General features: G+C 48.0%; 1 protein-coding gene across 4 annotated transcripts in view; it reads right to left on the bottom strand.

Moving 5' to 3' along the window:
- Positions 1–4,195, bottom strand: part of LOC138287444 (scavenger receptor cysteine-rich type 1 protein M130-like) — a 72,003-nt gene extending 67,808 nt beyond the window's left edge. For all 4 annotated transcript variants that reach the window (XM_069227873.1, XM_069227874.1, XM_069227872.1 and 1 more), the window contains exon 1: positions 3,740–4,195. The gene's annotated coding sequence lies outside the window, so the exon portion shown is untranslated. The remainder of the gene's footprint in view (positions 1–3,739) is intronic.
- Between the last annotated feature and the right edge of the window lie 23,389 nt (positions 4,196–27,584).

Below are 27,584 nucleotides of genomic sequence, written 5' to 3'. Positions count from 1 at the left end.
TTTATGACCTCAATAGTGGGTGAGGAGAGCCAAGAAGAAGCACAAGGGTTATTCTTATGGAGCTGTCTCATACTTGAAGTGCACACCATGAAAGCTTCTGAGTGGTGACTCAGCACAACTCCAAAAATCTCCAGAAAGTGAAGGGCTCCAATGGAGACCAAGAAAGAAGTCACAGTTTCACCGACTGCTAAAGACGATCCAGATGCCAGCATGTCTCGAAGCCTCAGATATGGTGCGCATACACCAAGTCACCAAGCCCACCAGCTAGAGCTGGAGAGCTCTCCAGTCGCAGTGACAGCCAATCCTGTGAACAGTTACAATGCTGCTTTCGTGAAACCACCACCACCCTTCTATACTGCCAAAGTGAAAAAATTTACTATAGATGGACTCCTTGGACAGAGACATTTGATGATTTCAATGATGCGCTGGCAGAGACAGATAATAAAAAGATTACGAAATACCTCAAGAGTCTTGCTGGTGATGGTGTAAAAGAAGTCATAAAGAAAATACCACGAGCTGATGAAGTTATGCACTGTCAATGTAGAGACAGGCTCAGAGAGAACAATTGGAGAATCCCATAATGCCATTGCTCCTACATTGCACGGAGACTGTAATTACTGATTCTCAGTTTCCAAAGACACGATCCAGACAGGTCATCAAAGTGCTAAGAAGGCTCATTAAAGAGTTATAATGTGGATATTTTGTAAAAAATTGCAATTTGTTTTTATTTAACAGAGGGGGTGATGTTGTATATTGAGTATGTATGTTGGAACCTTTTTGGATCTTGAAAGACTCCATAAGATTATGTTGTAAGTGTTACAACATGGTAAAATAAATGCAGGTTTAGAATGTTGAGTTTGCAGTTACACACTGAAGAATAAAGGAGTGTGATACATAGCTCTGTATGTGGCATAATCATTGGTGGGTACCCAGGCTGGGGAGGACGCTACAATGGTATGTGTGCAAGCAGTGTAAGGTGACTGGTTTTATAAATCTGTATGGTATGGAAGTGAGTGGTTTGGATGAGAGTGGGGCCAGTTTTTGATGTTCCTGGTAAAACATGCCACAAGATGGAGGCTAGCCAACTGCATGCCAGATGTGAAAAGTATATTATTGACATTCATAAAGATTTTGTGAAGCACCAGATAATGACGAGGATGCCAACAGGATTTCTGATAGAAGTGTGGCAGTGACCTGCCAAGATGGTGGCTCCTACCAATGTTCAGATTGCCCACATTCAAGAAGAGATGGGAACTTCTGCCCATAAGTAAGAGATGTGGATAAAACATGTGCGCCCAGATTCAATATTATTTAGTGCAGGTCTTTAGGCAACCAAAGTACTGCTTCTCAACTTCGAGAATCATAGCACCGACTCACCTCATTTCTTTTGTTTAAAATGAAATATGGTGATGTGGTGATTGTTCTTCTCCTTCACGCCCTCAAGAAACAGAGCTACTCATAAGCTATCAAAATCAATCTGTTCACTCACTCCAGCATTTTTTTACTAAAGTGGGCAAATTCAGTGTGAAAGCTGGTGAATTAATAACTTATATCTTAATACAGTAGTTTTTGATAATGTGCTGCTAAACTCGGGTGAGGATTAAATGAATAAGAAAAAAAAAACACTGAGCAATATGCAAAAAATAATCACCATGGTATACAGTGGACCTGCATGGATACATAGAGAAGCACATAGAAAGAAAAGGCATGCAAGATGAGAATAAATACAAAAAAAGACAGACATTGGAACTAGAAGTAGGTGTGCGGGGATACTGCAGCGCCCTCAACATAGACGTGCTAGAGTTCAGAAGATGAATGAACAATAAAGATGACTTAAAGAGTGTTTTTATCCTGCCACATTTGCTATGCGTTCAAAGACAGAAGTCAGTTTTCAGGCAAAGTCTTCTCTAAAATTGCTGCTTATTCTTTTAACATGCAGACTGGTATTTAATATTCTTTATCCATCTACAAAGTTAGGGTATTTTTTTAAATGAACTATCTGACAATTTTTGCTGGTATGAAAAGAAAGGCTATAGGATGTCAGCGTTTTTGCAATACACAACAATTACATTTCTGTAAATAAACAGTAAAAATATTTAATAATCTATCAGTTAGGAAAGCACCAAGTGAATCAAAGTTTTTAAAGATTTTGAGGTGATATGGAAACAAAGATTTTCATAGGATCAAAACAAATCAAGACACTTCACTTGGTGATGTACAAACGACAGATATTTACTGAAAGTAAACCCAATTTCTATACATAATCGTTTGTACCCAATACAGTTTTGATAGTAAAACTATGTCAGTGCATGTTTTGTTACAGTTTCAATGGGAAATGTGCTGTCTGTAAATGACAGTGCACTACCACACCTTGATCTAGCAATATAAATGCAAGTCTTCTCCAAAAATTTACCACTAGCTATATACCACACCCTTAACACTCCTGCTGACCTGACGTGGCCCATTTGCTATACTAGTTCTTTGTGTTATGCTTGGATTTTTCACAATCCCTATGACTTCAATGATGTAACATTGATGGGAGCACCTCACCCCGAAAATTGTTGCAGCACCACTGCAGACAGGTTTAAATGTATGAGGCATAAGTGCGAGATCTCTAGTTTTGTGAAATAAGTGTGCCAAGAAGTCCTGGGAAAAATCTTTGATTATAGTGAGGAAACTAACAGGGGGAGAAGCACTTCTGGGAGAAAGTTCAGCCATTAGTTTTAGTTAAGGATATGGTCTCGGAGCTTGTATTTAAAGATTTAGGCCCATATTTATACTTTTTTAGCGCCGCATTTGCATCATTTTTTTTACACAAAAGCGGCGAAAAATTACCTAATACCATTGTATTTGGTGAGTTTGCGCTGCTTTTGCGTCAAAAAACGGCTCAAACGCGGCGATAAAAAAGTATAAATATGGCCCTTGGAGTGCTGAGACAAGTCTTAACTCAGAGGAAAGTGTGATCCATGTTTTGTGGGCATTCCATAATGAAGAGTGTTGCATGGTGGGTGTCTTTTTGAAACGGCACAGGTAATGGTATCATAAGGGCGCTGATACCAGTAGCTACAGGGGGGCAAAATTACTGGTGGATTATAATTGGTACTTTTAGGGTATCCTCACAAATACTCACAAGTTGCAACATCATCGTTTATGATGAGTGGCCCGGAACCCTGTTGGTAACTCCACCCCAGCACAGATACTGATAAGAAGGAACAATTACTGGGGGATTAAAAGTGGGACCTCGAGTGTACCCTTAAAAACGTACTAGGTGCATCACTGGCTGTATGTCTGACTCACACTGGAATTCTTCATTTTGCCCCTGAGTTTCACTCAGATTTCAAGTGAAGTAACACGGATCCTCCGTGTTCCCCATGCCTCATAATTCCAAGGGGGGCTTTAACTGCCATTTCTTGCCCCATCATAATTTAAAGGGACCTCGTAACGGGCTCCATTATCTTGTATTCACCACATTCCCAATGGCCGCGCCCCCGGCTCATCTGCAGCCCACCATGAAATTATCACTATGGGAGATCCGCTATAATCAGGGTCGTAGCTTCAGATGGGCTGTTTGGGGTGTTACACCCCCCTAATATACACGTAACATTCTTGGGTACAGATGCATAAATAATTAATTTACGAAAGAATTAAAGGGATAGGTTGTCTGACAGTGGCATTCAGAACTTAACAGAAACAAGTTACAACGCTCATACAAAATAAAAAAATAAAAAGATGTACTCACTGGGAGCACTCTGGAGGTGGCGGGGTAATTTAAATGCTGTAACGCTGTCTTGCTGTTCCTGTCACACGTTTCTTCGTTCTCCCTCTTGGCTCCTTATCAGTCTCTATGCTTGTTCTTATCACACTTATTGTGTCGTCTTCCTATAAACCTCTATTCTGTGAGCTTACACCTACTCGTTCCTTCTTGCACACTTTCCTCTTCAGTTGACCTCTTTTCCTGGACACTTTGCTTTCACCCGTCTCTCCTCTATCCTTCTCCCTCTCGTTCTCTCTAGTTTATTACTTTATTCTTGATTTTTGTTGGTTTAGCTAACGTTTGGTTTAGTGCTTCTCTTTGCGTCTGTCCTGCCTCTTTTATTTGCCCCGCCACTTTTCTCTGCCACAAGTGTACATCCGCTCCTTCGTATTAGTCCCGCCCAACCGTGGTTAACACAGCAGGGCCTGTGTCATCTCTACCCCGTACGGCCACCCATGTCGGAACAGGATTAAATTTAGAAAGGCCCCGCCCTCTCCTTCCTGACTGATTTAGCTCCTCGGGAACGTCGGCACTGCCTGCATCCTTTAGATTTCCGAGTTATCAGAGCGTGGCAGAAAATTAATTTGCAAAAGTAGTGAGCTCGAACCTACAGCATCCAGACTGGGGCCTTCCCATCACAAGTGGTCCGTATGGGTTGTTTAGTGAAATCTCGTGACTTATGTCCACTGGACAGCTGGGAGGGGAGGGGTGCAAAATAGCACTGGGTTGGACTATTACCGCATCTATGCACCCTATTACAACAAACCCACAACTATACAGATGCACAGTTTGCAAAGTAATTCTTTTTGAACTGTAATTACGTGCCTCTCTCGCTTTCTGGGTTCCCCTGTTCATCCTTGTAGTTCCTGAGACATCCTTACATTATCAAAGGTGAGATTGGAAGCGTTCTGTAGCACCCAGGACATTGTGCACAAAGAATGTGATGACCTGCTGGCCTCCGAGGGCTCCATCACTCCCTGGGTAGCCTGGTGGAGGGGTCGAGGCTAGCTCAAAGGAAGAGAGATGAAGGCTGGGCAGGGGAACAGTAAAGCAGAATTATTGCACTTGCTATAATGGTGGGAATGCCTAAACAAACCTGTATTTCTATAAAAGAATAACACATGAACATCTCCTACTGTGTTATTGTATGGGCACCACAAATAGAACCCAAACGATGAACAGTATCAAAATAACAAAATAGGAAAGTGGCCGAGAAATGCTGTTATAATGGTGGTGAACCCAAGTTACCCACATTTTGTACTGTTCAGAATCAGTAACCAGTTGAGGACCTTGTACTGTTTATAAAACAAACCACATGGGTGATTGCAATACTCATTCTGAAACGGTGTGGGAGCAGGATATCATTGTTAGAACATTACCTTCCATAAATAGTGTCTTATATATCGTCTAAAAAACATCGTCCCATTGGATAAACATTAAAAAAAATATAGCCAACAATAATTTTGTAAATTATATTTGCAACATGATATTCTTGAAAGGTGATATTTCTGTATGTGATACTCTGTCAAATAACTGCTGAAACATGGTAACTCTTTAAATAAATGTACACTGTCACTAATCGATCGCAAACTCCAGAAGTGTACTGCAATGCAAAGTAGCAATAGCGCATTTTATAAGGCAGAAGGACACGATTCTGAGGGGTACATTAACTAAGATTTTGCTCCATTTTTACATCATAAAAGTGATGAAATGATAAACTGAAACCTTGAATGTGTGGGCTTCCATTCAAAAGACTAACTAGAAGTAAGGTTATGTCAAATGCTGCTTATGACATGAATTTGTGTACACTACCATGAGATGTGGTAAAAATTATATTACAAATTGCACCTGATTGAAAAGGGGCAGATGTACTAACATTTCACATAACGTAGCTTAGTACTTTGCTGCACATGCATTGTGGAAATGAGAAAGAGCAGAACTGTACCATATTATAAAGATATGACTCAGTTCTAGACTCTTCTAGCTCTAGCACACCGTGGCTTCTTAACACCAACGCCATGTCACAAGATGCCAGTGTTGTGCTCAGGATAGTTTTTATGCACTAAATGATACTTTCCAGGATGCAAACATTTTCTTGAGGCTCTTTCCTCTTTGTATGTGTGCCTGACCCATTAGACCTTGTGAGGGAGGTCCCAGATGGCCACCTAGGGGAATATTGAAAAACTTATTTTTGGGTTGTTGAGATCCTCTGGGGCACTCACACGAGCCAGTGGGACTTCCTTGCCCCTACGAGAGTCCCAAAGGAGCGTGCAGGGGTTGGCCGCCTGTGGAGGATTGGACCCAGGGCCGGGCGACAGACAGGCCCTGCAGTCAAGCCCATGCCATCCTATTGTTGTTGTTGTGTTTGTGTCATTTTGTTTATTTAATTCTATTCTTTTTCTATTCTATTCTATTCTTATTTATATTTTGATGTTTTGATTTTATTTCTGTTTTGATACTAAATAATTACATAACACATTGCCCTAAATTAAGCAAGTGAGCTGTGTGCCATAGCTACCATGGGGTTTATCTCAGATTAATTTGTAGACTAGATTTCAGCCTAGCAAGTTAGTGTTATTATTCATTGAGACATGGAACTGCCCACCTGAATAAAAATCCACTTTCTTATACCTACATGCCGAAAAATGTAACTAAGATTGGAGTTTCCACTTTACATTGTCATTAACAATCAATATAAAAATTAAAGACTCAGTTGTGTTTATGGTGGAAGTATAGAAAATGCTAAAACTGAAGTCCTCAGACTACGCAGGAATCCCACTCACAACAAATAAAAGAGAGCTGTCAGTGCTGAAAATGCCAGAAGTATGAAATTACTGTACTGGCAGATGACCTGTGAGATGTGAGGTGACCACAGGACTGACTCAATCTGACATGGACATTGAGCACAAAACCTTTGTGATGAGACTGCTGATTGGAAATACTAACTAGTTTGAACCCTCTGGCTGTAACCATGGTTATAGACCACTGAAATAACCTTGAATATTGAATTAATGATCTCACACTGTTTTGCTCACTTGTTAAAGGTAGTCCACTTCAAGTAATAAGGCCTGGGTAGCAGTTAATCTCAAGTAATAAGGTCACTATTCTTGTTAGGTCCAGTAAAGGTTTAACCTAACTTCAAGTTTTTGACATGTTTGACTTAACTTTAAGCTTTTGACAGATTTAGGCCTGTCAAAAGGGATTACATTGACAGATCAAGGTTGCAGTTTTAAAATTTACAAACAGGCTCTCAGGCCTGCAGTCAGTTTTGCACTGTCACTGATTCAGTCCACTAGTGACATTTAACTTACATGCTTTGGTACACTTTCTAGTGTGTACTTGGGACTTATAGGTAAGTTAAATACGCCAATTAAATGTATACCAATTTGAAATGTTGTTAGGGCTCAGAGCACATACACAGTGCACTCGGCAGAAATCTCCCAGTGTGCTGAGTCCAAATCCAGAAAATAAAGTCTAGCAAAAAGTGGGTGTGCCCTCGCAAAAGGTGCTTTATTTTACATAATTGTTTTGGAAGATGCCTCCGAGGCATGCTATTTTATATATTTTGACCTATTTTTTAAATTAGTTTCCAGTTTTTCTCCCTATTCTGCCCTTTCTCCCCAGTTGTATTTTTTTCCCCATTCACTAATTTAGTAACATTGATGTGGACATTGATACTGCCTTATTGCAATATAATCAGGAGACAAACAGGATCTATGGTGTTAAACGTGTCAGCCTTAAGGTGGTCTTCCCCAAAACATTTTGCCTTCACCCCTTCTTTTTTGCTAATCTTGTTATAGTTGGCCTTAGGACCCTGAACACCTTACCACTGCTAAATAGAGCAAAAGTATTTGTGCTCTCCCCCCTAAATTGACATGTACCCAGTTTGCACATTATTTACTTGTAAGTCCTTAGTAAAGACCCATGAACCCAGTGCCTGTAAATCAATTGCTACTCGTTGACATGCAGCACTGATTGTGCCAACCACTTAAGTAGACCTGTAAATAATGTCTCAGGTTTGTCATCGCAGCTTGTGTGTGCAGTTCTAAACTGATATTTCAACTCAGCAAGATAAACCTCTTGCCAGGCACAGACCTTACTTTTTAATAGGGGTGGGCACAATATTCAGCGGAATCGGTAGAATTATGGCAACTCTGCATTGCTCATTTAACGTGGAGTTCCAGCCGAATTTTTCCAATTGCCGAGTGGCAGAGTTTTTGTCTTGCGCCTGGCTTCAGAACAATTAGCAATATTTGGCGTCCTTAGCCTAAGCGAGTATTGGCATCCCTTGTGCGATTTCCAGTTGCTCGTACGACATCTGGCGAGATATTTCAAATGTGGCGGGTCACATCCATTTTCGGTCAGAAGGCTGCTGCTCGAGTAGAAAAACTTCTTGAGCATCAGTAAAATCAACTGAGGCAGCTGGGCCTTCTGTTGCACCGCATGGTGCTGCTTGCAGTAATTTTTCAACACTCCTAGCAATAAATAACAACACAGGCAGCATGATGGGCCAATTTCCGCCCATTGGTGGAACACTGCAGAGTCAAATTCTGCATGTTCGGTTCACCACTACATTTTGATACATATAAGTCACCCCTAGAGGACAGGAGGGCAGGGAACGGTGTATTTGAAAAGTTGGACATGTACTTTTAAGTTATAAACTTCTCTGTAGTGAAAAACTCTTAAGTTCATTTTTCACTACTGCAGGGTCTACTTTTCCCATAGGATAATATTGGGTTTCATTATTACAGTTAATATGTGATTGCTCTTAGTTGGGAGCAGGTAGACAGTTTGAGTTTGTTTTTTTAACTTAAAATTAATCTTTAATGCCAGAGTCAGATTTAAAGTCACAATTCTGCAAATGCCACTTTCAGAAAGTTAGCATTTTATTGTCCTTACAATTTGGTGCCTGCAGCCTGGTTCACATGATTAGGTGGAGCTGGCAGTTGGTCTTTGTGTATTGCTCTGAGACAGTTAATCCAAGGGAGGCAAGGTGTTGTTGGGGAGGGGTACTCTAAGTTAACGAGGGGGAGGAGTTGTCACCTACCACACTTGCACATCACAAAGGATCTGCCTGTACACACTCACAAAGGGTTTGTCACCAGTTGTGACCCCAGACAATCCCAGACCACCACTTCAGAGTGGGCTCCAGATATAACTATTGGACCCTTAGACCCAACCCTTAAGTACACGTCTTGACCTGTGGAAGACTCAGAATAAGGTCTGCTGTGTTGCTTTGCTGCAGGAAGGACTGCCACTCCGACGTCCTGCTGTGCAGCTCTGATCCCTGGCTACCTTTCTGCCTGAGTGAGAAAGACTGGACCAGCACCTGGAACCCAGGACCACCAAAGGTACTCCAAGGACTAGTTGGCTAGCCTCCTGATCTGAAGGCTCAGGAAGAAAACTGGCTTCAGCCATCTTGAACCCAGCTCCTAGACTCAGCCCGTTGTGAGTCTTGTCCCTCAAGTGGTGTTACCCCAGTCCTGGACCCTTGGAAGTGAAAGCCTCATCAGAACCGCTGCTACATGACCCACCTTCGATGCAGGACTTTGCTGATGGCATTCTCAACAACGGTGCAGACCCTCGCATTGCAGCATCGTAGCCTCCCAGAACCACCGCAGTGTGGCACATCTCCGCACCAGGATCTTGCATCTTCTCGGCTGCATGATGTGTCTTGGACAAAATACCTCACAATGCTCCCCAACACGAATTTAAGGTATACATGTTCATCAGGCCTAACTTGGTCCCTGTAGCCAACCAGTGCTCCATTAAGGTTGGCCTGAACTTGTATCTTTGTCCGGTCTGGCACACACAGAAAACCAGTTGGCACTTTGCGCTTTTTGGTGTTATTTTCACTTAAATCTTTAAAATTGCATACCTCTTTTTCTACTAATTATATGGTTGTTGCTTTGGTCTTAATTTGTTTAATAAATTTTACTCCAGCTTTCTAAATTAGTGTGAGCTTTTTCTTTTCTTGTGTTTCACTGTATTACTGTATGAACTGCTGCATAAATACTTTGCACATTATCTCTATGTTAAGCCTGACTGCTCTGTGCCAAGTTACCAGTGTGTTAAACACCTGTTAACATAGGGTTTGCTTGTGACTTTATTCTAACAGAGAATTGTGGTTGCTGATGAGGTAGGATTTTACCAGAGCCACTCAAGGGGCTATTCTTAGGACAGACCATGAAAAAATCCTAATAGCACTAATGTACACTGGGATACACATTCCATAAGCTTATTACAGGCAATGACCTTATGCAACCTCAACTGCCTAATCTAAAAAGTGTATCTCTTAAGTTACTGGCATACTGGTGCACCTATGTAAGTCCCTAGTATATGGTACTTAGGTATCCACGGCATTGGAACACCATTGGACAAACACAGATGCAATAATCATGCCTTTACACCCCTGCAGGACCACTACCCAACGTCACCAGACAGGAGGGTCCAGACATCTCCACTCCACCCACAGAAGAGGCCCACAGTGATGACAGCAGCTCTGTCCAACTGGATCTAGATGACCAGCCTGGACCTTCGTGGGCCTCGGGACAGTCGGTTCCCCTCACACAGGCACAGGCCACCACAGACCTTCCCCCTCAGGAAACACCAGCACAGCACCCACTCAGCGGGCCCATATCTCCGTTCCCAGGACACGTCAATCAGCTGTGTGTCCACCACTACAGGGAACCCAGGATAACCCACCACCCCAACAATAACAGGGACCTGGGGGCAGTGTGCACACGGTCCAGGGGACGGAGGCCCAGGAACACAGGGGAACTGGGAGGGCTGCAGTGCGACAGGGGGCGGACAGGCCAAGATGACCCACTCTCCACGAGGCCCTCTCCTCCATCATGGGAGCATACCACCACTCCCAGGAGACGATGGCAACAGTACTGGCCAAGTTTCAGGAGACCCAGGGCATGCCGGAGGAACAGTATTTGGGGTTCAGGGAGGAACTCTGAACCATCAGCTTCGCCCTGGGCACCATCGTAGGGGTGCTGAAGGAAATACTCAACACCAGGAGGGACACTGTGGCACTACGAGGGGCCCCTGACACTAGCATGGACGATGAACTGCCCACCACCTCCGCCGGCGCTAGTGGACAGGAGGCACCGCCACAGGACCACCACACCAGCACCCCACCCCCTGCAAACGGAGAACCACCATGCAAACGGTCCCTGAGATCCAGGAACAAGACAGAGCACGATGCCAAGACCCCCGCCAAGAAATGAGACCACACTGATTGTCATCCCACTGTCCCACTTTGTCACCCTGTCCATATTGAAACTGCCCTTGCTCCACTTCCTATGCCCATATGGGCAATGCACCTGTGAGACTAATAGACTGGACTCTGCCATGGACACTCCTCCGCCATCACCCCTCACCATTTAACTTCCCCCTCCAATATTTTGTATGTAAATAAACACACCTAAAGCACCAAAAGATCTGGAGTCTGTCTGTGATTTCGAAATAGTGTATTTGCAATTACAGTGACAAAATTCTCAGGAAATAGTAATGTCAACATACCTATGTCACACAGCTCTAGTCCATGAGGAATCTAAGCAGATGACACACAGTGGGACCCACACCTGTGAAACCGTAAGGGAAAGTGACAACTCAGTGACCATACACTAGGTGAAAACGACAGATAGGACAGAGGTAGAAGTGCAAAAGTACATGTAGTAGGCAGGAATGTATTCTCACCTGTGTTTAACTGGAAATATAGCTGGATGACTGAGTCCCTGTTGTCCATGTCTTCTTCCTCTGCTTCCTCCTCCTCACTGTCCACAGGCTCCACAGCTGCCACAACACCGCCATCTGGACCATCCTCCTGCAGAAAAGGCACCTGTCGTATCAAAGCCAAGTTATGAAGCATACAGCAGGCCATGATGATCTGGCACACCTTCTTTGGTGAGTAGAATAGGGATCCACCTGTCATATGGAGGCACCGGAACCTGGCCTTCAGGAGGCCGAAGGTGCATTCGATCACCCTCCTAGTCTGCCCATGGGCCTCATTGTAGCGTTCCTCTGCCCTTGTCCTGGGATTCCTCACTGGGGTCAGTAGCCATGACAGGTTGGGGTAACAAGAGTCACCTAATAGCCACACACGGTGCCTCTGGAGTTGACCCATCACATAAGGGATGCTGCTATTCCGCAGGATGTAGGCGTCATGCACAGAGCCAGGGAACATGGCATTCACATGGGAGATGTACTGGTCGGCCAAACATACCATTTATACATTCATCGAATGATAACTCTTCCGGTTCCTGTACACCTGTTCTCTCCTGTGGGGGGGGGGACCAAAGCCACATGGGTCCCATCAATGGCACCTATGATGTTGGGGATATGTCCAAGGGCATAGAAGTCACCTTTCACTGTAGGCAAGTCCTCCACCTGAGGAAAAACTATGTAGCTCCGCATGTGTTTCAGCAGGGCAGACAACACTCTGGACAATACGTTGGAAAACATAGGCTGGGACATCCCTGATGCCATGGCCACAGTTGTTTGAAATGACCCACTTGCAAGGAAATGGAGCACTGACAGCACCTGCACTTGAGGGGGGATTCCTGTGGGATGGCGGAGTGCTGACATCAGGTCTGGCTCCAACTGGGTACACAGTTCCTGGATTGTGGCACGGTCAAACCTGTAGGTGATTATCAAAAGTCGCTCCTCCATTGTCGACAGGTCCACCAGCGGTCGGTACACCAGAGGATTCCGCCATCTCCTCACATGTCCCAGCAGACGGTGCCTATGAAGGACAACAGCGAGCACAGAGTCAAACAACTCAGCGGTATGTACCCACAGTCTACACAGAACACCATTCATACACAAAATCTGGCCTGTATGTGTGTTGAGAGTAGGCCTAGGCATGTGTGACGCAGTTGGTAATTAGGTCATGTGGGCTCCTGAAATGGCGGCTGCCTGACCTGTAAAGTGGGACAATGGGATGTGAGGTAACTGCGTTGGCGTTGTACACCGTCGCGGTAGGTGGTCAAAGACCGCGGCGCAATGCTGCATTGGTTAACATTGGACCCTATGGGTTCCAGCAGCCAATGACGATGTACGCCGGCGGTAATGGTACGCACCGCTGCGGATGTGACCGCCACTGACGTGACTGCCATTTTCTATCTGTTCAATCACTTGATACCTGATCTTCAACAGGAGAGGACCTACACTGCAAGTGCTGCTGTGACCTCGGTCTGGAAGAGACAATGGCTCGTGCATCTGGGGAAAGGGCCCCTGCCTTCACATTGGAGGAGTTGGAGAAGCTCGTCGATGGGGTCCTCCCCCAGTACACTCTACTCTACGGTCCTCCAGACCAACAGGTAAGTACACAGGGAGCATGTAGTATGGGCTATGCCTGTGTGGAGAGGGCTGGTTGTAAGAATGAAGGGGGCAGAGTTCTTAGTGCATGAAAGACGATGGGTGCGTGTGCCACATGGCAAGGGTAGGGATGGGGGCCACTCACTTTGCGGTGCAGTTGGTAATGACTTCTCTTCTACCCCTGTACATTTCATGTAGGTCAGCGCCCACCAGAAGAAGGATATTTGGCGTGCCATCGCCAAGGACGTCCGGACCCTGGGGGTCCACCACAGACGGAGCACCCACTGCCGTAAAAGATGGGAGGACATTCGCCGCTGGAGCAAGAAGACGGCGGAGGCTCAGCTGGGGATGGCCTCCCAACGTGGGAGGGGTGCCCATCGAACCATGACCCCCCTGATGTTCCGGATCCTGGCGGTGGCCTACCCGGAGTTGGATGGGCACTTGAGGGCATCACAGCACACACAAGGGGGTGAGTACACTCTCATTCAGCTTACTTTGCACGCAATGGAGGTGTCTGGGTGGGGGAGGAGGGCTGTGGGTTTCCCTAGGCCAGGGCGAGTTACATAGGCTAGGCCCCTGAGTAAGGCATGGCCCTGTGGCCCCCACCCCACCTCTGTAGAGTGCCAAGTACAGCTATTCATGCACCTGTGTCATCTATGTGTGCATATGTCGTCCATAGCCTTGTAGGCCATTTCCCAGAAATTGCACTGTAGAGCCCAAGAGCACAGCGTAGTGCAAGGGTCTGCTGTGTCTGTCTTGTCCGTCAACGGTAGCGGTAAGCCATGCACTCAACATGTCTTTCTTCTGTTTCCCCCCCACCCTTTTTGTGGTCTCCCTGTTCTTGTGTGCATTAGCATCATCAGGCGGAGGAGCAGTGGCACCGGAGCACGAGGGAGCTGCATCCCACATGGCCATGGAGGGCCACACTACAGACTCTGAATACACCAGTGGGATGGAGGGCAAGGGGAGCACCACGGCGGGGACAGGAGCTGCAACCAGCGACACAGACTAGTCCTCCGATGGGAGCTCCCTTGTGGTGGCGGCAACATCTGTGCCCCCCACTACTAGAGGTACAGCTGCCACCCCCACAACCAGCACCGCCCTCCCTTCGCCCCAGGCACCTCAGCCCCTGCCCCTGTCACCTCTGCTGCCCTCAGTGAGGAGGCCATTGACCTCCTCAGGTCCCTCACTGTTGGGCAGTCTACCATTTTGAATGCCATCCAGGGTGTAGAAAGGGAGTTGCAACAAACCAATGCATTCCTGGAGTGCATTCATTCTGGTCAGGTGGCCCTTCATCGAACCTTTAAAACTCTGGCCTCAGCACTGATGGCAGCCATTGTCCCTGTGTCTAGCCTCCCCCCTCCAACTTCCTCCACCCAGACCCAATCCCCTGTTCCTCTGCCTATCCCAAGCACACCATCAGACCAGCCTGCACACACCTCACCACACAAGGGAAGCTCAAGCCAACATAAGCACCACACATCCCACAGGCACTCACGCAAGCATCACACACATACTGACACACCAACATCCACTGCCTCCACTGTGTCCCCCTCCTCCTCGTCTCCCTCCTCCCTCCCAGTCTCGTCTACACTCACACCTGCATGCACTACCACTACAGCCACTACGTCCCGCACCAGCACACCCACCACCACACCCCACTCACGTGTAGTCACCACCCCCACTACCATTCACACGTCCCCTGTGTCCTCTCCCAGTGTGTCTGTGACGTCCCCTCCCAAGATACACAAACGCAGGCACACACCCACCCAACATACATCCACCTCACAACAGCCTCCAGCGCATGCACCTGCACCCAAAGCCACAAAACTTACACCTCCTACAACCACCACCTCTTCCTCCACTCCCAAACCCCCTCCAGCTACCCGTCCCAGTGTCTCCAAACAACTTTTCCTGTCCACCCTTAACCTATTTCCCACCACTCCCCCGTCCAACTCATAGGTTCCGAACTAGCACCTCAGCCACAAAATCTCCGGACCAGTGGTGCCTATTGTCACAGGTATGTGGAGTGCACCGGCCACCAGGCCAGCCAGTGTGGCACGGAGCCACACTACAGCCAGCGTGGCACGGAGCCACAGTACAGCCAGTCCCCCCCATGTGAAGCACCAGAAGTTGGCCAGTGCCCGGCAGGAGAGGGGGAGGACTCCAGCCAACCAAGCCGCTCCCAGGGGTCCCGGGGGGAGTGTGGACTCAGCTGTGACTCCTCCCAAGGTGGGGTTGGGCAGAAGAAACCCGGAAAGTCTGGGAGGAGCAGCACGGCGGAGAAGACCGCCATCATCCCCGCTGGCCAAGAGGCCACCGCCAGCCACAGCCCAGCTGCCCAGGAGGACCCCACCAGCCACAGCCCAGCTGCCCAGGAGGACCCCGGCAGCCACAGCCCAGCTGCCCAGGAGGACCCCACCAGCCACAGCCCAGCTGCCCAGGAGGGGCCCGCCAGCCACAGCCCAGCTGCCCTGGAGGGCCCGCCAGCCACAGCCAAGCTGCCCAGGAGGGCCCGCCAGCCACATCCCAGCTGATCAATGAAGGACCGCCAGCCCCAGCCCAGCTGGGCAATGAAGGACCGCCAAGTCAAGCACCGCTGAATAGGGCAAGCACCGCTGAACAGGGCAAGCACCGCTGAACGGGGCAAGGACCGCCAAGTCAAGCACCGCTGAACAGGGCAAGGACCGCCAAGTCAAGCAACGCTGAACAGGGCAAGGACCGCCAAGTCAAGCACCGCTGAACAGGGCAAGGACTGCCAAGTCAAGCACCGCTGAACAGGGCAAGGACCGCTGAACAGGGCAAGGACCGCCAACTCAAGCACCGCTGAACAGGGCAAGGACCGCCAACTCAAGCACCGCTGAACAGGGCAAGGACCGCCAACTCAAGCACTGCTGAACAGGGCAGGGACCGCTGAAGAGGGCAAGGACCGCCAAGTCAAGCACCGCTGAACAGGGCAAGGACCGCTGAAAAGGGCAAGGACCGCCAACTCAAGCACCGCTGAACAGGGTAAGGACCGCCAAGTCAAGCACCACTGAACAGGGCAAGGACCGCCAACTCAAGCACCGCAAGACCATGAGCGGCAGGGGCACTGACGCAACAGGGACCATTACAGGGTGAGTGGTGCACTCTGGGCACCAGTCCCCCTCCCGAACAAGTGGAGACATGCATCCACTCCGTCTGTCCTGCACAGGATGAAGCACTCTGGGCACCAGTCCCCCTCCAGAACCAGTGGAGACATGCATCTACTCCGTCTGTCCTGCACAGGATGAAGCACTCTGGGCACCAGTCCCCCTCCAGAACCAGTGGAGACATGCATCCACTCCGTCTGTCCTGCACAGGATGAAGCACTCTGGGCACCAGTCCCCCTCCAGAACCAGTGGAGACATGCATCCACTACCTCTGTCCTTCACAGGATGAAGCACTCTGGGCACCAGTCCCCCTCCAGAACCAGTGGAGACATGCATCCACTCCGTCTGTCCTGCACAGGATGAAGCACTCTGGGCACCAGTCCCCCTCCAGAACCAGTGGAGACATGCATCTACTCCGTCTGTCCTGCACAGGATGAAGCACTCTGGGCACCAGTCCCCCTCCAGAACCAGTGGAGACATGCATCCACTCCGTCTGTCCTGCACAGGATGAAGCACTCTGGGCACCAGTCCCCCTCCAGAACCAGTGGAGACATGCATCCACTACCTCTGTCCTTCACAGGATGAAGCACTCTGGGCACCAGTCCCCCTCCAGAACCAGTGGAGACATGCATCCACTACCTCTGTTCTTCACAGGATGAAGCACTCTGGGCACCAGTCCCCCTCCAGAACCAGTGGAGACATGCATCCACTACCTCTGTCCTTCACAGATTGAAGCACTCTGGGCACCAGTCCCCCTCCAGAACCAGTGGAGACATGCATCCACTCCGTCTGTCCTGCACAGGATGAAGCACTCTGGACACCAGTCCCCCTCCAGAACCAGTGGTGACATGCATCCACTACCTCTGTCCTTCACAGGATGAAGCACTCTGGGCACCAGTACCCCTCCAGTACCAGTGGAGACTGTTATCCACTTGAGAGACTGTGGCTTTGCACTCCCCAGGATGGTACAGTGGGCAAACCACCCACTGTAGAGACTTGAGAGACTGTGGCTTTGCACTCCCCAGGATGGTACAGTGGGCAACCCACCCACTGTAGAGTCTTGAGAGACTGTGGCTTTGCACTCCCCAGGATGGTACAGTGGGCAAACCACCCACTGTAGAGACTTGAGAGACTGTGGCTTTGCACTCCCCAGGATACATCAATGGGCATGGAGCCCCCTCGTGGATCTAGCGTTGTGCACTCATCTGGCTGAGGTGCCCCCCTTCCCTTCCCCCTGAGGTGCCTGTTGTCTTACTATCTGATGCCCCAGCAGTGTTATCTCTGTTTTGATCTGGTATAGTGTGTGGGCCTCGCCCATGCATTTTGGGCCCAGTGGTCCACAGACTATAAATGGTGCAATACCTGAACTATTAATCATGGTGTATATTTTGTTAATGGTGTATATATGTCTATTTTTGCTTACTGAATTTTGATATATTACAATGGTTAAACTCATTTAATTTTGTCTTTGCATTCTTCCGGCGGGTTTGAGGGGTGTAACTGTAACTGTAATGTATAGATATGCATTGGTGTGTGTGTTGTAGTGGGTGTGGGGGGGTGGGGGTGTTGCGTGTGTGTGTCCCTGTTTTTTCCCTCCCCCTCCTCTGTGTCATAGGTGCAGTACTCACCGTGGTCTTTGCCGCCGGCATTGGTACTCCTTGTACAGGAGCAGGAAGACTATCGCCGGAAGAATATGGAGTTCCGGCTCCATGGTGTCCTCCTTCCTCGTGGAGTGTGTAGAGGTGAGCGTTTTCCCTTCGAAATGCCTGTTTCCGCTGTGTTTTTATCCGCGGTGAATCTGCCCCGGAAAAGGTGGCGGATTGGGCTGTTGTAATACTGTGGGAGGTACTTTGTCCTCCGCCTGTCTGTTGGCGGTTACCGCCATGGTGTTTGTTTGTACCGCCGTGGCGGTCGGAGTGTTAAAGTGGCTGTCTTTGTTGGCGGTTTCCGCCATGGTCGTAATTGCAAATTTTTTACCACCGGCCTGTTGGCGGTCTTACCGCCGCTTTAACACCGTCCGCCAGGGTTGTAATGACCACCTATATCTAGAAAAGTGTCTGGGAATGTTGAGTTGTTAGGTGGAAGTCTGTAAAGAAGGATAAAGTTACAGGAGGAAGTTGGAGTGGGATTGCATCTGCTGAGGGCGGCCTCACAACCTTGTATGGAAATATTGTCTGTTTAACTGAGATTTATTGCTTGTTTGAATATATTAGCTAGTCCACCTCCTCTCTTGACTATACGGTTTGGTGTGATGGTTTGATAGCCAGAGGGACGGCGTCTTGCAACACTGGGGCCATGTCATCTCCCAATCATGATTCCGTTATGAATAGTAAGTCAGGTTGTGTATCCGTGAGCAGGTCATAGATGTGGTGCTTGTTTTTTGAGAGTGATCAAGCATTTATAAGCAGGAAGTTTATAAAATGTGTGTTTGTGGCGGTGTTTTGTTTTGGAGAAGGGTGAGCAGTACATTTTGAGCTTGTAGCAGGTGTGTTGTTAATTGTGATAACTGTGTGAGGGTCACAATAGTCCTGTTTTTCAATATAGTGTTCCTCTTCCAGCAGGCCTAGGAGGCATTTTGATGGGTCTGTGTGTGTTGGTAGTGGATTTGGTGGCTGTGAGAGGCATGAAGAGTGTACTTTTTTTGTAGCGTAGCCTTATTATGTAATAGACAAGGGGATGCGAAGTTGTTAAGAGTGGCATGTTGTTTATTATGTTTGCGCCTGTTTAGTGTAGAAGGAGTATGGGTTAGGGGTGGTGGAGGAGCATGTGGATCATATTGTAAGGCTCTAAATTGTGGAATGGATGAGAGGCGGGTGAATGAATGTTGCTGTGTTGGGGTACTTGTGGTAGATGTTTGTGAAGAGTGAGAATGTAGGGGTAAAGATTGGTCAGGATTTGTATTCTTTGTATAGTCATGAGGGTGGGAGTGGGTGAGACTGAAAGTATAATGAAAGTTTGATTATTTTGATGCGTGTGGTCTGTTTTGTTTTTGTGGAATAGTGAGAGGAGATATTGATGTAGTGGTTTTCTGTGAAGGATTTGTATGAATTTGTGCTGGTGAGTGGTATTAGAATATTACAGTGGGTGTTGATGTGTTTTGGAGAAGAGTGTATGAGGTATGTAAGAGGGGATGGATGTGGGTCAGGGGTATTTGTGCTAATTTTGATCATTGGAAGAGGTAATATGTGTGGTGGAGTGGAGGGTAAGGGTTGTATGGTTGTGTGTAATTGTTGAAGAGAGGGGGAGGTTGTTTGTAGATGGTGTGTTGGGAGGCTGGATTTAGGTATTGTGATGATAAAAGGGGGTCTGGCAGGAGCAAATGGAGGATAGTGCTGTTGGTTTGTATGAACAGGGAGTCTGTATCTGGATGGATGAAAGTAATGTATATTGTGTTTTTCTGTTGTGTGGGCGATGGCAGGTTGTGTTAGTGGGAATGGACAGAGTACTGTTTGCTGTGGGAATGAAGGTGTTTTACTGATGTAGGTATGGTGGATATGTGTATAGGTATGGTATGTGGGATTTTGTGTTGGTTGATGAGACATTGCAATCTGTATGAGGTTAGTATGAGATGCATGAGTTGGATGTCTTTTTTGGTCTTTTTTAGTAAATGGCCCAGGCCTGACCTGGCTCAAACAGGCAAATGCTCTTGTCCTCTCCGCCCTTAGCCTCGACGTCCGGGCTGGGATGCCCTGAGCCCTAGGCTTAAATAGCCCTATTGGCCAATAGAAACCTAGTCCTAATCCTAACAAATCAGATTCGTTACCCTAAACCCCACAACCAATTGGAGATCCAGCCCTATTCACCTAGCATAAACATAGTCCTGACAACCAATCACAACACTAAACCTAAGACCACGAACCAATAGGAATCTCAACCCTAGTACCAATCACAACCCTAAACCTGAAAACATGAACCAATAAGAATCTCAATCCTGGTACCAATCACAACCCCAACCTTAAAAACACAAACCAACAGGAATCTCACCCCTAGTACCAATCACAATCCCAACCCTAAAAACATGAACCAATAGGAATCTCACCCCTAGTACCAATCACAACCCCATCCCTAAAAACATGAACCAGTAAGAATCTTAACCTTAGCACCAATCACAACACCAACCTTAAAAAAACGAACCAGTAGGAATCTCAACCCTAGTACCAATCACAACCCTAACCCTAAAAAGACTAACCAATAGGAATCTCAACCCTAATACCAATCACAACACCAACTCTAAAAACACGAACCAATAGGAAACTCAACCCTAGTACCAATCACAACCCCAACCCTAAAAACACAAACCAATAGAAATCTCAACCCTACTACCAATCACAACCCCAACCCTATAAATATGAACAAATGCGAATCTCAACCCTAGTACCGATCACAATCTCCTTGGTCCACTGTAACTTTGGCTAAACGTTGCCCTGCCTATCAACATTTACTACAGGAGCAGCACCTCCAGAGTCCTTGAAAGAGGGGTGGCCCAGGACAAGCTCCTCTGACGAACCTCGGGGTGGTCATTTCCACGGACACAATCAAGAGGGAGGTCTGTACTGACTACTACCCTTCTCTAGCTAAGGGACCCAGCTATCTCTAGGGGCACTAAAGCCACAGGCCGAACATTGACCTCCCCTGGTATAACCCATACCCTGGCTATCTCTCCTGGAACATACTGTTTTGGGAACACCAGCCTGACATAGACAACAGTGTGACTTGCACATGTGTCTCTCAGGGCAGTGGATGGGACTCCATTCACCAGTAGGTGGTAGGAGTGCTAACTTCCCTCTGGAATCTCCGACTCACCTTTTGTCCCCACTTCCCAGTTAAAGGCTAAGAGGACCTCCTGATCTGAGGAAGTAACCCCTATGGCTACACTGGCAACATCTGATGGTGGTTAGTGTTTTTTTTAGGAGAGGCAACATCATTGGTTTTGTGCTCTGTCGGTTTACATTTGCGGCAACATGACTTTCGTGCCATCCCAGTTCTTACCCTGGTACCCACTTTTGTTGTTACAAGTGACTTGAGTCCCACCCTCTTGGACAGATGGTTGGGGGCCTGAATGATTTTTATTTCATTTTATACTTAGACGTCTTCCCATCCTTCTCCTGGGACTAAAAATAATTAAAAAAATATTTTTCTTCTGACCACCCCCATTATGACCTTTCTTGCTCACCCTGGTATGGAGCCATTTGTTTGCCTTCTTTCCCAATTCTTTGAGATAGGTCGGATCAGAATCCACTAGGTATTGATGTAATTTTTGAGACACACAGGGGGTCTTTCCAATGTTGGCGGGTGGCGGAAGCCGCCCGCCAGAATTCCCCCCTCCGAAATACCGCGCCGCGGTCAAAAGACCGCGGCGGGTATTACAAGTTTTCCCCTGGGCTGGCGGGCGGTTGCTGAAAAACCGCCCGCCAGCCCAGGGGAAAACGACCTTCCCACGAGGATGCCGGCTCGTAATCGAGCCGGCGGAGTGGGAAGGTGCGACGGGTGCAGTGGCACCCGTCGCGTATTTCAGTGTCTGCAAGGCAGACACTGAAATACTTTGCGGGGCCCTCTTACGGGGGCCCCTGCCGTGCCCATGCCATTGGCATGGGCAGGGGCCCCCAGGGGCCCCCAGGGGCCTGCGACCCCCCCTACCGCCATCCTGTTCATGGCGGCTTTCCCGCCATGAACAGGATGGCGGTAGGGGGGGTCGGAATCCTCATGGCTGCGGAGCGCGCTCCGCAGCCATGGAGGATTCACACGAGCAGCGGAAAGTCGGCGGGAGGCCGCTGACTTTCCACTTCTGACCGCGGCTGAACCGCCGCGGTCAGAATGCTCGTTGGAGCACCGCCAGCCTGTTGGCGGTGCTCCCGTGGTCGGTGGCCCTGGCGGCCACCGGCCGCCAGGGTCAGAATGACCCTCACAGTTGTTAAGGGTGTGCTCTCACATGATCAAATTATACAGCCCTTTATAGTCATGTACATTGCTACCATGAAGCCAGCCTCCTTTTAGCCCTAACTGAACAGTCAACAAAATCTGCTCAGTCTTGGGAGGAGTCTTTTTGAGTGTCCCTGAACTTAATTCTTTATTACTCAGTAGTAACCCCAACCCTATCAATCAGATCCTCCTTCGAAACTTGGTAGCTGTCTGCATCTTCCTCTCTAACTGCTAAGAGTTTGTCTCTTCCTCTGTCTGCAAACGAGAGTCCCAGGATAGCTGCCTACTGCCTCTGAGGGACATTCTGGACTTTACAGGCCCTCTCTAAAGCAATAATCCACTTATGGATGTTATTCTCAGACTTCTAAGGAGGGACTATCCTGCTGAGATTTCTGGAATCAAAGATGTCTTCCCTGAGACTGGAATCTCCATTGCTGCCACCATGGGGTTCTAACTGCAAATTCTGTCTCACCCTCTCTATCTGTAAGGTCTCTCTCTCTAGAGCCAAATGATTCTTTTTCAACTTGAGCCGGGCCTGCTCAAGTCTCAGCAAACTGAGCCCCCTATCTGAGAATCCCTCATCTGAGCTGGAGTGGATGATGCAGACAGCATAAGCTGAGGCAAGAGAAACTGAGCCTGAGGCAAATACACTCCACCTGGGTACCCTCTATACCAACCCAGGGGGAGGAAAAGTTGTCCTACTACTGCAACTCTCTCTTTTGCTACCAACACAGCTTCCTGGCGGTTAATGATGTTCCCCAGAATCCTCATTATCCTGCCCAGTGTGGTCAGAGGAAATACCCGGGACCTCCTTTTCCAATACTTGGGGTTCACCCTCTTTATCTAATTCCTTCTCACTTAATAAGTAGATTTAGAAAGAGTAGTTTTGTTAGGGTTACTACCTCTCTTAAGTTTCCTAGCTGTGCACAGGGCCCAAAGTTCCTTGAAGATAAGACTGCCATACCTAGATGTAGGAAAGTGCCACTGTTGGCATGGTTACACCCCACTTTGTGCCTAGTGTTGATGCAAACTTTGATTGAACGTGTTAATCAGGCCCAAACACCAGTGTTCCCTAAATTTGTACCTTTGTTTCCACAATTGGCACAGCCCTGGCACACAGTTAAGTCTCTTGTAAAAGGTACCCATGGCACCAAGGGCCTTGTGGCAATGGAAGGTCTTCAGCATGTATTATGCCACCATAGGGGACCTCTCACTCAGCAAATGCGCACTGCCTTGCAGCTTGTGTGTGCTGGTGGGGAGAAAAAGACAAAGTCAACATGACATCCTTCTCAGGGTGCCATGCCCACAAACCACTGCCTGCGGCATAGGTAAGTCACCCCTCTAGTAGGCCTTACAGCCCTAAGGCAGGGTGCACTATACCTCAGGTGAGGGCATAGCTGCATGATGCCCCTACAGTGTCTAAGTCCATTCTTAGACATTGTAAGTGCAGTGTAACCCTATTGAGTATATGGTCTGGGAGTTTGTCATTACAAACTCCACAGCTCCATAATGGCTTCACTGAATACTGGGAAGTTTGGTATCAAACTTCTCAGTACAATAAACCCACACTGATGCCGGTGTGGGATTTATTGAAAAATGCACACAGAGGGCATCTTAGAGATGCCCCTGTATGTTAGCCAAACTGCTAGTGAAGGACTGACCAATCTGTGCCTACCTGCCACTTTCAGACAAGTTTGTGACCAAATGGGCTCAGTGCCTTTGTGCATTCTGTGGCCAGAACCAAAGCCTGTCCTGGGTGGAGGTGTTTCACACCTCCCCCCTACAGGAACTGTAACACCTGGCGGTGAGCCTCAAAGGCTCCAGCCTCGGGCGACAGTGCCCCAGGACACTCCAGCTAGTGGAGAAGTCCGCCCCCCGGACAAGGCCCCACTTTCAGCAGCAAGTCGGGTGGGAAAATTAGGGAAAACAGAGAGGAGAGACCACCACAGCCAGGACCACCCCTAAGGTGTCCAGAGCTGAGGTGACCCCCTGCATGCAGAATCCTCCAACTTGGACTGGAGGACAGGGACCAATAGGGAAAGGAGTGTACCCCCTTCCCCCAAAGGGAGTGGGCACAAGGAGGTTGCAGCCACCCTCAGGGACAGTAGCTATTGGGTACTGCCCTCTGACCCCTAACATGCCCCTACATCAATGATTTAAGGGCCTCCCTGAACCCAGCTCACAAGATTCCTGGTGATCTACAAGAAGAAGGACAGCTAAGCTGAAACCCCCAGCAGAGAAGCTGCTTTGGCCCAAGCCCTACCAGCCTGTCTCCTGCTTCAGAGAGCCTGCAAAAAAAACAGTGATGCGTCCAGCGGGCCCAGCGATCTCTGCCAACTCCAGAGGACTGCCCTGCATCCAAAAGGACCAAGAACTCCCGAGGACAGCGGCTCTGTCTAAGGAAACCTACAACCAAGGGCTCCCACCTCACTCAAGAAGCATGAGTCTTGACCCCTGTGCACCCGATACCCACGGCCCATGTCCAGATGGTCCACCTGGCAAGAGAGGGTCTCCATGTAATTGCGAGCAAGTGCCCACCCTTGGTTGACCTCTCCACCCCTCCACGACGACGCCTGCAGAGGGAATCCCGAGGACTCCCCTGACTGCGAAGCTCCGGATGAAGATATCCGATGCCTAAGAACACACTGCACCCGCAGCCCCCAGGCCTTGGAGGAATCGACCCCCGGTGTCTCAACATTCAGCAAGTGGTTCTCCCCCCGTCCTACCAGTGGTGTGCCCGAGACACCACTCCCCCGATCCAGCCTGCAGCCTATGAGTGATCCCCTTGGTCTCCATATGGACCAGCATTGGAAACCCGACACCCTGTTTGCACCCTGCACCCGGCTGCCCCTGTGCCGCTGAGGGTGTGTGTTTGGTGCCTACTTGTGGCCCCTCCAGTGCTCTGCAAATCCCCCCTGGTCTGCCCTCTTAGTCACAGGTACTTACCTTCTGGCTGACTGGATTCCGAGTACCTCCCTGTTTCCATAGGAGCCCACGTTAAATTTGCTCAACTTTGACCTCTGCACCCGGCCGGCCCCATTTTGCTGCAGGTTGGTGTTTAAGGTTAACTTGAACCCCAACTGGTGGACTTCCTAAACCCAGAGACTGAAAATTTAAGTGTTGTACTGTAGTGAATCCTAGTTTGTTTTAATGGGATACAGGAGTTAGCTTAGCCTGTGGCTTGCAGACTTGTGCCCGCGTCACCCAGTGACTTTTACCCTACTTAGCTTACTCTGTTTTACAACATTTATTTAATTTAATCTTTTAAAATGGCTGCCTTGTTTTGGGTTAGGCCCATGTTTTAGTTTGTGTTATCAGTGTCACCGCGCTAAGGCGTCAAGATCAAGAGACAAAGACAAACAAACGGTAGGTGTTCACTTTAGGTACTTTCCCTCTTCATGCTTTCGAGGGAATTGTTTATATTAATTACCGTCCCAAACACGCCTTGTTATCTATTGTTTGGTAACAAACCTACATCAGGGGTCCAAGTAAATCTGTATAAATACACCTCACTTTAACAGATAGAGAGAGGGATTCCGACCAGATGCGATCGCTGCTATCGATGCTGCACGTCGCCTTGACGCTGACTCAGTCTTCGTATCCCTACGGAGTCTGAGCTAGGGACCTCATTCCAAGGTAATGAGGGTTGGGGGCTCTTATCATGGACATGGCATTGGCAGATTAGGTTTAACATACCTAGCTCTCTTCTAGGTTAGAGGTTAGGCCTATCATGCTAGGTTATTAGTACATATTTACACATCTCATGTCTCTTCATGTTATTGCAAAATGGTGGGGGCCTTTGTATTAATGACTCTCGTCTTTACCATTCTGTTTCTTGCACTGTTCATCATCCTAATCCTCGCAGCCCATGCAACGTATCGCAGAATGCAGTTTTGCTAAATAAAACCTATTGAAACTTTACTGCATCTTCTTCATTGCCTGTGTTTGATTGCGACATGTTGTTAATGTGAGAAAGGGGTAAACTCTGTTTAACCATGACACTCCCTGAGATGTCACACTCTTGAATCCATGCGAAAGGCTGCCAGAGATCACCTTTTACTGTTTGGGTTTCTGGTGAGGTGCTGCTTGTGAGCCGGAAGGGTTGGGACGACAGTTGGGTTTTGTTGTAAGACTGGCATAGTCGCCTACAAATATAAGTACTGCCATCCTTATACTAGCCCACTTCACTAGAGCAAAAGTCCAACTACGACATGGCACCACTAACAATGGTGTTTAGTCAAAATTTACGGATACCATGATTATCACTGTCTCACATACTACAGGTACCCTACATACCATTATACTTAGAAGTATGTAATTGGTTCATCCATGATTGGCATATTTGATTCACTAGTAAGTCCCTAGTACAGGGCACTAGAGGTGCCCAGGGCCTTTAAACCAAATGCTACTAGTGGGCCTGCAGCACTAGTTGTGCCACCCACCTAAGTAGCTTTGTAATCATGTGTCAGACCTGCCACTGCAGTGTCTGTGTGTGTAGTTTTAAACTGAAAATTCGACTTAGCAAGTGTACCCACTTGCCAGGCCTAAACCTTCCCTTTTCTTACATGTAAGACACCCATAAGGTAGGCCCTATGTAGCTCCAAGGCCAGGGTGCAGTGTATGGTAAAGGTAGGACATGTAGTAATGTGTTTTATATGTCCTGACAGTGACATACTGCTAAATTTGTTTTTCACTGTTGCAAGGCCTCTCCCTCTCATAGGTTAACATGGGGGCTACCTTTAAAGATGATTAAAGAGTAAATTCCCTTTTGGGAGCGGATAGATATGTGGAATTTGGAGTCTCTGAGCTCACAATTTAAAAATATATATTTTAGTAAAGTTGATTTTAAGATTGTGTGTTTGAAAATGCCACTTTTAGAAAATGAGCGCATTTAATTGCTCAAACAATTTCTGTGACTCTGCCTGTTTGTGGATTACCTGTCTGGGTCAGTTTGACAGTTGGGAGCTGGGGTGTAGTCTGCATTTCCTGATGAGCCATCTTTGCTAGGAGGGAGGGGGTGAGTGGTCACTCACACCTGAAAGGGCTGTGCCTGCCCTCACATAATGCAATCTCCAACCCCCTGGTGTGTGTCTGTGGCCTGGCCTGGGCAAGGCAGGATTTCACAAACAAGAGAGACTTTTCTTTGAAGTAAGCCTACTTCAAAGGGCAAAATGGATATAAGAAGGGCACCCAAAACCACAGACTTTAGAACACTTCTGGAAACCAAGAGGAACCAATGCCTGGAGAAGAGCTGAAGAGCTGAGGAAGAAGAGCTGCCCTGCCTGTGACTGTGCTTTGTGGAGCTATCCTGCAGTTGCTGCTTCTGCCAGTGTAAGGGGACAAAGACTAGACTTTGTGTTGCCTTCCTTCTTGTGAAGAACTCTCCAAGGGCTTGATTTAAAGCTTGCCTCCTGTTGTTTGAAGTCTCAGGGACAGCAAAGACTTCTCTCTGC

The sequence above is a fragment of the Pleurodeles waltl genome, chromosome 4_1, assembly GCF_031143425.1.
Source record: "Pleurodeles waltl isolate 20211129_DDA chromosome 4_1, aPleWal1.hap1.20221129, whole genome shotgun sequence".
Lineage (NCBI taxonomy): Eukaryota > Metazoa > Chordata > Amphibia > Caudata > Salamandridae > Pleurodeles > Pleurodeles waltl.
This window is presented reverse-complemented; position numbering and strand designations above follow the sequence as displayed.